At 38.2% G+C, this 12,029-nt stretch overlaps 1 long non-coding RNA gene across 1 annotated transcript; it reads left to right on the forward strand.

Annotated features, from left to right (window-relative positions):
* Positions 1-492: 492 nt before the first annotated feature.
* LOC128626715 (uncharacterized) lies at positions 493-1,780 on the forward strand. Its single transcript, XR_008390765.1, has 3 exons — positions 493-554; positions 1,293-1,328; positions 1,726-1,780. It is a non-coding gene; the product is annotated as an uncharacterized LOC128626715 (long non-coding RNA).
* Positions 1,781-12,029: the final 10,249 nt, after the last annotated feature.

Below are 12,029 nucleotides of genomic sequence, written 5' to 3' on the forward strand. Positions count from 1 at the left end.
TAAGGGGTTTTTGCCCAGAGTGGTGAGCTGTGTCATTCTATTTCCAAAACAAATGCTCCTGTAGGTCTTGCTTTAATGATTTCCTTGCGTGAAGTGAGCACTTGAGGCAGAGTGTTTAGACAGGTCCGTTGTGGTATACACTGGCTTTTGCAAGGCACAGGCTTCTGGGGAAAGAGGGGGCCTCTCCACAGGTCTCTTCTCTCCATTGCCCCTCCTCCCTCCTCTGCCCTCACTTCGCCTGGAAAGAGCATCCCTCCAAAGCCGTGGTGGGACGGTGTGATGGATGCTAGTATCTACACATCTTCCCCCTGCATCCAACACTTGGAAGTGTGAGAGAGAAACGAAGAAAATGACCTTATTCGTTAGAAAATTAAAGCCAAATCTATGTCAAATGTAAATGATCAAGCATATTTTTATAATCAGTTTTTTTAATCCTTACCTAAGGGTATATCACTACTGATTATTTTAGAGAGAAAGGAAAGCAGAGAAAGAGAGACATCGATGTGAAAGAGAAACTTCGATGGCTTCCTATATGTACCTGGACTGCAACCTAGGTATGTACTCTGACCAGGAATTGAACACACAACCTCTCGGTGCAGGGGATAATGCTCCAGCCAGCTGAGCCATAATCTAGTTTAATTGACAACTGTATGATTACCAGAGGACACTGGACATGTATTTAGCTTTATTTACATTGGATGCTTTTGTTTTTCTAGGTAATAGTAGAAAAGATGCTATGTCAGAGCATTTCCACAGAGCTCTTTGAGGCCATGGGGCTCTGAGAGGCAGCTCCATGAAATACATACTTGAGTTATTGTGAGCAACATGGGGCCTGATGATTTTGCTAAACTTCCTGCAACAGATATGGACTGGGTAGGGTCATGAACTGCAGGCTTGTCAGAGAAGGAGATGCTAAGGTTCCGACTGTTTGATAAAGCAGGAATCTATATTATGAAACAGACCATTTTCTTACCTCATAAATGTTTAGTTTCTCATGGGGGCAAATGAAAACACAATGTTTGCAAATGTCAGCTGACATGGTGGCCATTTCTCTTAGTCTTTTTAGGGCATGCAGCGAGTGTGAACTGATGGGCAGGTGGAGAGGGCTGCATGCATTTAGAAATGTGCTTGCTTTTTATTGCTTTCTTTATAGCTGTTGCTCTCTGGCTAAAGTCCCTCTACACTGAAGACAGATAAAGAAGGAATTAAAAACTCACAAAGAGACACAAAGATTGATGTCAGTTGGAATTTGCTTTATCTGATAGACCTAATTTCTGTCTGTTTTCTTGCAGCTCAGAGTCCAAGTCTAATCAGAGATCTTCATGAAGGTGTGGGAGAAACCTCTCTCTTTTCTGATATGTATTTGATAAAGATAATATACTTAAGAAATATGTCCACCTCCCTTATGCTCCACAAGCTCTTTAACAAATTTTCTCTTATTTTTGATTATATAAAAACAGTGAGAGGCTAGTGGTAAAAATATTTTATTAAAGCACATTGCATATATACACTATTATATATTCATTATCTATAAGATTTGCTTTAAAGTAATGATATTCTATATACTAATATTTCTATCGCTGACCTCTCTCACCGTTTTACTGTATTTCTGGGACTCTGAGCACCATTTTTTTCCCTTAGTGACTAAGAGACCTTTGAAATGTACATGACTTCATTACCATCTCAATGCAGATAATTTACAAATTTTCATTTCTGGTTTCACAGATGTTCCCTGCTCTCATCTATCTTCTTAGAGGCAATTTTGATATCTGTAATGGCCATGTTCAATTTTAATTTCTAAATGTTCAAAACTGAGTTCTGGGGATCCTGGTCCAGAAAGAGCACATTGACTCATTTCTGCTCATGTCTACAAGTTCAGCTATGAGTATAACACTGGGAACAATACAAAGACAATCACAGGAGGACACTGAAGTCGAAAGGGGAAAGCGGAGTGGTCTGAGCCCCAGGATACCAAACACCCTACACAAGAAATGAAGATCAAGGTGTGCTCATCCTTCCCTGAAGATACAGGTCAGCCCGAATCACCTACAGGGATGTCAGTGCCGAGCTCTTCTAATACCAAGAGGCCGGAAGAGGAGATTTCCTTCCTTCTGAACCTGAGACTGCATCCCCGACAACAACAGGGTGTCGCCACAGAATAGTGATCCCCTTTTCCCATCTAGAGGCAGCGTGGGGCCAGGTGGACCCACTACAACAGGCACCTAGACACAGAAGCTCATTTCAAGCCCAAAGGCAAGAATTCTTCTGCACACACAAGGCAGCTGGGCAGCCAGCGAGCCACCATTTCAGCCACAAGGAGCAATCGCTCACCCAGGGAAATGCTGTCAGCCATGCTGAACCTGAGACTCCCCGCCCTCCTTAGGGTCAGGGGACAACCAAGAAGCAGTGGTGGAGCTATAATATCACAATAACTTCTTGGAAAAGATTCTTTGTCCCAGAAGGCAGGAGACCCCTTCCCTGTTCAGAGGACCTCATGCTTCCTGGTCTCCTGGGCACCCTCAGCTAGGGTCAGCAGGGGTCATTGTGCCACTGGTGGCCACAGACAGATAATGAGACCAATGTAACCTCACAAGGACTCTGAACTTAAATCGTCATTGGAGCCACTGCCTAAAGAATTACCCAGGACCTGTCAGTCAGCCTAGACAGGGTGACTGCCTGTTCAAATAGAGAATTAAAAAAAAAGGCTCCTAATAGACAGAAAAATATATAATGCAATAAAAATTAACTTGTCACACAAAGAACCAAGAAAAAAATTACAGACTAAATGAGAAAATATGATAAAAATTATTAAACCTTTGAAATTAGCACATAAGGTAAAGATAGTGGGAATTGGGCGATCTGTAATTATACTTATCAAATAAATTATTTGCTTCAGTTTTTAGTACACATTAACCTTGAAAGAAAGGCAGAAGATCACCTTAAGGAGCAATTTTTTTGGTGAAGGCCCAACTTACTGTCAGCTTTTCTATTAGGCATTAGTTCTTAACCTAGAAGAATATAATTAAACTTCTTTAAGCTAAAGAATATTTTAACTCTTTAAGGTGACTCCATGAGTTTCCATCACTGTGTCTCCTCCAAAATGACTATTTCATATACAAGTTGAAATAAGTAAAGCAACAGATTCAGATTCAGGTGTTTGGATCCATTCTTTACGTTTGTCCTTCCACCGCAGTATTACAATGCCTGCTAAAGAGAAACCTAATGACAGAGACTAAGGTGCTTTTTCAGAAGTCACTTCCTACTATTAGTATTTGAAAATCAATGATGTGTTTTGAAACCATAAATCAATAATTAACCCCAAGATAATCTTTTGATATTTGTCATTGGGCATAAAATTATTTTATATATCAAGCATTCACCTTGTGACCTGGCTTTGGGATCTATGAATACCCAGGACAGGGCCTGATCCCAACACTACAAGTTGGAAACATAGTTGACAAGACAGCCATTGAGGATGCATCCCAACACAATTGGATCTTGAAGAGGATGGAAAATTAGTCAAAATTCCCACAAGTTTCAAAAAAAAATGGTACTCCCCAACCCCCTTTTACAAATGAGGAAACTATAGGTTGGTGATAAGTAACTGGCCTAATGTTGCACAGTGATATAAAGGACAAAGAAGATTTCTACAAAGCTTGGCCTCAAAAGTATTTGTTCTTAGCACTCTACCCTACTGGTTCCAATAAAGGAAGCTATGCAATGCAGATGATTGGGGAATGGCCAAGAAAGGAGACAAGTAAGCACAACTAACCATCCTGCATGCACTGACCTTCTTTTCTCTAAGGAGGGCAGTCTCAGCAGGGAAGATGGTTCTTAAGACCATTGAACTAGAACTGGATTTTTGGCATGACTGCTTGGAAGTCAGACAATTATTCATTCCTTAGAATCTCACCCACAAGTGAAGTGTCCTAGGATGTCTCCTCTTTAGTGCTGCCACCCCTGAACTCACTCCCACCTGTCCTCAACCTCCGTCTTTTTTTAAACTTCTGTGGATGTAGCCTGGACTGCTCTTGGGGCACTTATCAACCTTGACTTTGTGTTGCGGTTATTCTATTGCTTCTGTAACTCAGGATGTAGGTGTTGGAGTCCAAGAGACCTAGGGATGAATTTGAGCTTTGCCATTTAGTTGGTGTGTAACTTTGCACAACTTAGTCGAATACTTAAGATCTTGATGTTCTAGTGTAAAGTGGGCATAATATTATCTATACACTTGGATTGTTTTATAGGTTAAATGTGATAGGTAATACACATAAGCACTGAACACAGAGCTAACACGCAGTAAGCTCTCGACAACAGTTCTGTAAACTTTAATAAGTATTAATATTATTGATCTTATTCTACAACACATTCTGATCGAAGCCAGCCTAATTTAAGACCTATCTAGGGGTTGGACAGAATAGGGGAGAGCAACAGGCATCATGGGGTGGGGTGGGAAGGGAGCTTACTGTACCTGAACAACAATAAAAATTAAATAAATTTTAAAAAGACCTATCTGCACCAATTCCATTTAGTAAGAGAAAATAAACCTGAATCATACTATTTCATTTAATGATATCACATGTAAAAATCACCAGTGAAACTAATTCTTGTTTTCATTTGTACATTCACTCTATTCTCTATAAGATACAGCAATATGTCCTGGAAAATACAGTTTTTCATTTAGGTAGAAACCTCCAAAATGAAATCAAAGATTTAAATTTTAGATACATACACATTCTCTTTTCATCTACTAGTTTCAGACAAAATGCTCGCAAATGAGCACTAGAATAGGCCATTTTGCAGCTAGGTTCATCAAATACTATTTTAATCCACAGGAAGTTTTATAATGCTTTACTTAGAATTTCCTGTATTTCCAGATAAACATATGGGATTAGCATGTGGTGTGCTTCTATCAGACAAGAGAACCTTGAAAGTGTAGGTTTTGAAGGAGAATTATGCTGCTCCCAAATAAAATCAGAGCTGTGTGACTGAAGAACATGGGTGTTGGGGGCAGCCCACATTCACTGCTGCAGTGTCAGGAAGTGACCAAGCCAGGTGATAAAGGACAATTTTGACCTGGTGAAATGAGGAGGGACCCCTCAAAAAATAGAATGATCTTCTAGAGGGTTGGGTTCCCTGTATTTCAGGCTTCCTCCACTGGGTAAGTGTTTTAGGAACCCATCTGTACCATTGTACCAGCTGGCATTGTGAGAGGCTGTGTTTGGTTGCAGTAAATTCTTTTTTGAAGACTCTTTCAACACCCATTTTGTGATGGGTGATTTACGAGTGCACCTGCCCACACCATGCTGAGTGTTCATCAGTTTTAGACCAAAAATGTGATGACTTCCATGCCTCACCTTCCCTATTCACCTGATCTCACCCTTAGTGGCATTTTTTGTTTGTTCATTTCCATGAATGACAAAAAGTCCTCAAAGGGAAATGTTTTGCAGATGTGGAAGAAGAAAAATAAAAACAGCAGAAACACTAAAAGGCATCAAAATTGATAAGTTTAAAAACTTTTTTGAGCAGTGAAAAATGTCTTGATAGGTGTATTGCATCAAATGGACAGTGCTTTGAAGTTGACTGAATTTTAAACATGTAAGAATAATACACAATTTTTAATGAATAAATTTCAGGGGATTTTTGCATAGCCCTTGTAAGTTGCTAAGCACAAGAGAAGAGTTACATACCATATGAATCAATGCTTATAACATTATTGAAGTGACAAAATTGTAAAGGATTCAATGAATTTTGCTTAATGAATTTCAGGTTGTATTGTTTAATGCATCACACATTAGATCATTATATGACTCAGTGGATCAATACTTTTGCTAGTATATTAGTTTTCTAGAGCTTCATAACAAATGCCCACAAACTGGGTGGCTTAAAAGAACAGAAGTTTATTCTTTCAAAGTCTAGAAGTTAGTCCAAAATCAAAGTGTTGCTGGGGCCATGCTCCCTCTGAAGGCTTTCAGAAAGAGTCCTTTCCCACTTCCCTCCTAGCTTCCAGTGGTTGCCAGCAATACCTCGAGAGGTTGTTAGTGGTTAGAATTCCTTGACTTGTGCATTCATCATTCCAATCCCTGACTCTGTTTTCACATAGCATTCTCCCCGTGTGTCCCTCTGTTGTCCGAATTTCCCTCTTCTTTTTTCTTCACAAGAACACCATTTATATGAATCAGCTCTTACCTGATCTAGAAAGACCACATCTTAACTCATTACATCTGCAAAAATCCATATTCCCGAATAAGGACACATTCATAGGCACCAGGCATCAGGATTTGAACATATCTTTATGGAGGTCACGATTCATCCTACAATAAGCCTCTAGTAATTTTTTTGCCCAGACTTATATTGCATTAGATGTTAATATAGACATTCTTGCTTTTTTCTTATATTATTAACATTGCAGAGCATATCTTTTCCCATCCTTTAACTTTTAACCATCTACGTCATTGCATTTAAATGAATTTCAAATACATTTCAAAAGGGGACTTATAACAATAAAAGTTTATTTATCATTCATAGGACATTTTGGATGTGTGGTGGTTATGGTATTTTTTCATATGTCTTCTTCATTTGGTTCCAGGCTACTAACAGAGAAGCTGTTATCTGAAATAGAGGTAGGCACAGAACTGTAAACAGCAATAGCTCTCAACTTCTGCTAGGAATCACATACCACTTCTATTTATGTCCCATTGGCCAAAGGGACATAAATCATGTGTCTGAGAAGCAACAAGGGTTTAGTTCTCATTCATGCTCACTTTGGCTCCAGATCAGCTTTGGCTCCCCTCCCTGTGTCCTCTCCATTCTGGGATCCCGATGACAGGAACAAGCCCTGGCTGAAACCTGTAGCAGGTCACTACTCTGGCTTTTGATTTCTGCTTTCAAACTGAAATCCAGTGGAAATAACAGCTTCACATCTTTCTCCCCTAGACATTTGCCCTCAGATTCCTGGGGTAATTCCAGACTTCCCAAGAAAATGACGAGGACAGTTCTCACATGCAGTATTGGTATGCACCATGTGAGTAGCAGTGTTGGTGTATACCAAGTGAGTAACAGTGTTGTAAGCTCTTTTGTACTCCCTAGGTCTAAACAATGTTAAAAACACACCTTTGTTTTGTTGTGGAGCTTTGCTGGGTTCTCTGGTGAATCTTCTGTAGATATCTCTCTCCTGCTATTCCTTGGTGTAACTAGGCACATCTCTGTTTTGGTGAGTGGCCTAATCTTCCTGCAGCACCACAGGAATCTGGTGGTTCATCTCTACGTTTTTCTGCTGAGGTCCCATCAGCCCCGCTGACAGGTCTATTGCATACAAATGATGATGGATGTCCCAGACTAGCGTCCTCACTTGCAAAGCCTTTGCCTGCTCAGTGGAAAACACTAAGGCATTCCTTGCCTTAATAAATCCTGGGCACATGAGGTGAATTTCTTGTAGATAGCATATAGTTGGATAATTTTTTGTATCCTTTCTTGCCAATATCTACCTTATGAGTGGATTATTTAATTAAGACCATTGATATGTAAGGACTCGAGTGTACCATTTCACCAGCTTCTATTTATTTTCCTTTTTTTTTGGCCTTTTTTTGTGGATTATATGAACATTTTTAGGGGTTCAAAATTTTCAGCATATCACATGTTGTATTTAAATTAGTGGTTGTTCCCATACATACACTATATATCCTGTCTACTGGTATCAACCTTTTACAACTCCAAGTACAGTATAGAAACCATTTTTATATTTAGGTCTCATTCATTATCCTCTCAACTTAAAAACAAAAACAAAACAAAACAAAGACAATTAACTTCAGTATTTCTTATATATACACAACACCACATCAGATAGTGTTATACATTTTGTTTTAACCATCAAATATAACTTAGAAAATCAATCAGAAGGAGAGTCTATTATATTTATCCCCATTTTCTTCATTCCAGTGGTATTCCCTCCTTTCTAAAGTGAGGAGCAGTCTGGTATTTCACTACTTTTTAGAGAACTTCCTTTATGTAATTATAATTTTTATTTATTTTTGTTTTTGTATTTTTCAGCTCTATAGTTGCCACTTGGTTCTTTCTTATAACTTCTCCTTTGCTTCCATAATTTCTATTTCTATTTTTATTATATTTCAAAGAATTTGAAGTTGCATGTTAAAGCATCCTTATGATGCTACTTTAAAGCTCTTGTCAGAGAATCCCAACATTTGAAACGACCTTGTGTAGAGAATCATTTGATTATCTTTTTTTAAAATTTAGTTTGTGATTTTTCTTGGTTCTTTGTGTAACAGATGAATTTTGATTGCATCCTGAATTTTTTGATATTATATTAGGAGTCTTTGAGATCTATTCAAATTCTTTATTCCAACAGGCAGTCACTCTGTCTTGGCTAACCAGGGAGTCTGAGGTAATTTTGTGGACTGTGGCTCCAATGACAATTTAAATTCAGAATCCTCGTGATGTTATTTTGGTTTAACTAGTGCCACTCATACTCCACTGATCCCTGCTGATGCTGGTAAAAGTGTAGAGGGGCCCCCAAATCAGGAAGCATGGAGCTATGAATGGAGAAGAGTCTGAGGTCCTTAGAGTGACAGCAGGGAAAGGTGAATGTAGAACATCAGTCAACCACCTCACACCATTTCCTTACACCTCCTTGGTGCTGGGTAGGGGTAGGGGCTTAGATGGCTGTTGGATCTTGGAGACATTACCCCAGTAGGGAGTGAAAGATCAGCTTGCTGCTCAGACCTGTTAACTTTACCCCAGCAAGGGAATTTAAGTACCACAGAACAGGAAGGGGTGTGAAGTTCAAATCCCCTTTTGACCTACTGAAAATGTAGAGATAGAGAAGGAGAAGGGGGTGTGGTTTTCTATTGGTGTTTGCATGTAGTGGAGGACATATTACCAAAAAGGTTTTCTGTTGTTAGGCCACTCTTTTCCTGGTTTGATGGATAGAAGGAATAGGATTTTCTTAGAATTCTTTTTGCAGTGATAGTGGTTCTGGATTGGAGGCTTCTATAATACCCTAAGATATATGGGAGGAAATAAGAAAATCTGGGAGCCTCCCTGCCATATTATTCCTCAAGTCTTGAGCTCTCATACTGTCTTCCTTTCTCTTTTCATCTTCAAGAATCTCTAAATGCTTGTTTTTGTGTTGTGGTCAAAGTTTTTTACTTGTAAGGTAGAGACACTTGTAGGTACAGTGCTATGCTGTCTTGGAATAACTGGAAGTCACCCTGAGCTTATTTTGTGAGTCCCAGTTTAATTTTGATAACTGCCTATTCTCATGTACTATTAGAATGTCATTTAACCAGGGAAACCATGCAATGGCACTCCACTCTGGTAGACTTTGTAATTGTATCAAATCTATAACTGATCAGGAAAATGCAATGGGGAAGCCATTTGTCCAGCCATCTGTATCTCAATAAAAGACATGCTTCCTTTTTGTAAAGTGACAGTTAGAGATGAGATTTCATAAGGCAAGGTAAACAAAATCCCAACCACAGAATGAAAAGCTCATGAAAACCAAGATAATAATAGTTTTATGGACAATTTCTAGCTGGCACAATGTTAGGATGAAGATAAATAAGAAACAGAGACTTTAAGTTTGACTATCTCCAGTATCGTGTTAAGTAACAGAAAAAAATCATGTTTTACTTTTTGGTATTAAGTGTGTCTGACTGAACACAGCACATCTGACACATTTAGGACATAGGAAGAACAAGAGATACATTTACATGTAATCCATCTTATTATTATACTTTACAGCACTTAGACACAGGTGGGAAACAGTGAGATAGCTGAACACATAGAACTAAAATCTTTAATCCAGCTACTACCTACTTGTGGGTCCTTTCTAGATTCAGTGCTGTTAACTCACAGGAATTCCCCTTGGTGTGAGAACCAGGCAGTAGTGACCCATGTATTTCTCTCTATGAAAGGAAAAAGAAGACATCGATGCGGTCACAAAATGATGCACATAAGGTTGGCCGAGAACTTTTTAACCTGCTTCCACTTTTCAGAAAGTTTTTCTATTAAAGTCTTTAGTGACATTAATTACCTTAGGTCAGATTTAGCACAGTCTAGAAAGATAAAGTTCCAACACAGCATGATACTCTAAAGAGAATTAGAGTATTAGAGTATTAGAGTATTAAAGGTTAAGTGTGAACAACTTAGACATTATAATGTAAACCAAACTAAATTTTTCATCAGGGAAGCTTAGGTATAATATCACCTCCACCTAAAGCTTTATTTTCCACATTATTTCTATACGTGTGAAAGGATGCTAACCTTATGTTCACTTTTGGTAATATTTAAAGTCTTTTAACTTTAAATACCATAAAAGCAGGTAATTATGGCATTTTAATAACATTAGCAATATGACTTTAATATTTTTATTTTCTAATCTAAATATTTAGCATGTTTAGCATTTTATAAGCTCAAAGTAAAAGTGTCACCTCCTTGGAAAGTGCTTCCCTGAAGACCCCTTGTGAATCACCTTCACACTAAGTCTCTATCACAGTTCCTTACTGATTTTCTTACTGGCATTAATCATTACAATATGAACTCATTTGGTCTTTAGATTTCTGGTGTGTGGCTTCCAGAACTGGGATGTAAGTGCCATGAGTATAGCAATATCATTTATCTTTTACTGCCCTGTCATAGTGCCTCAGCCCGTGCCTATCATCTATGACAACCTCAGCAATAATTCTTGAAGGAATGAGTGAATCAATCAATCAAAAATCAAACAATTTACCAGTGTATTGTTATAAGTGTGAGAACTATTACACCGTTTAACAGTCTCGAACACTGAGACTCTCAGAAATGTAAAGTGGGCATTCTGATGGCTTTGCTCATCATTAAAAGAGTTATGTCGAAGCCAAAAAAGGGAGGTTGGAGGACACTAAAGATAAATGTGTTTTCCATGCTTTAGGTTGCTTACATGTAAGTTCTGAGTAATAAGCTTTTGAACATTTGTGTTAAATATTTCCCCCCTTATTCCTTATCACTCCTGTCATGATCACTTTTAAATTATAGTCCCTCTTACCACTGTCAAAGCTGTATACCTTGAATTTGCCATCATATTATTCTTTCTATGTAATTCTCATTTCAGCAAGCTATAGACTTTCAGGTGATATGCTTATAGTTATTGAAGGTTTCCAACCCCTAAGTTATTCTTTCTAATACCACAGCAGTCATCAAGACTGTTGGTTTCAGAATACACATAGGTGATTACTCAGGTATTCTGGCTTCTCACTCCTCCAGTGACCATGTTTCTTCTCTGACTATGCCATTGACACCTATATCTAGATGCAGGCCTTGTCAATAACTCCCATCATCTCAAGCTCAATGACTGTGTTTTTCAGACTATAAGACACACTCCCTGCCCGCTGCAAATTTGGGAGGAATAATGGTTGTTAATGCTGCTGTTGAGTTCTGTTTACATTTACATTGGTGAAATATTATGTTATTTATGTTATTAAATATTTTACCACATTTTTTGTTTCAAAAAATTTTCTAGATTCCTCCTCTAGAATTTATGTGTATCTTATGGTCTGAAAAATATGGTTATCCTATTTTCATCTACTTTATCTTCTTCCTTTCTACCTTTCAAATGCCCTCTCCTCCTTTCATAACCTGCTTAAATGATATAATCTATCATTATAATTCTTCCTTTCTATCATCTGTTAACCCCCCTGCTCTTTTTTCCTTTCTTTATACTCCTTTGGTTAAACCTTAAGCCTGACCATATCCAACTCACACCAGGGCTGAGTATGGCAGCAGAAAAACACAATCAACAACGTTAGATGAGTCCTTACTAACTAGAGATCATATTACATTTATTTATGAATGTTTTACACCTTTTCCTCTTTCTTCAGAGATTGTCAGTGACTCATTCTCAGTTGATGACATTTTTATTTTACCAAGAAAACTTTTTCTTGCTTCAAACACTGTATCTACCAACATGCCTGTACATTTGTCAATGTTTCCACCTTGACCCTTCATTACTGTGAAGGAATTATTTTATATAATAATAA

This window comes from Artibeus jamaicensis, unplaced genomic scaffold (genome assembly GCF_021234435.1).
Source record: "Artibeus jamaicensis isolate MK-2021 breed Jamaican fruit bat unplaced genomic scaffold, CSHL_Jam_final scaffold_916, whole genome shotgun sequence".
NCBI classification, from domain to species: domain Eukaryota; kingdom Metazoa; phylum Chordata; class Mammalia; order Chiroptera; family Phyllostomidae; genus Artibeus; species Artibeus jamaicensis.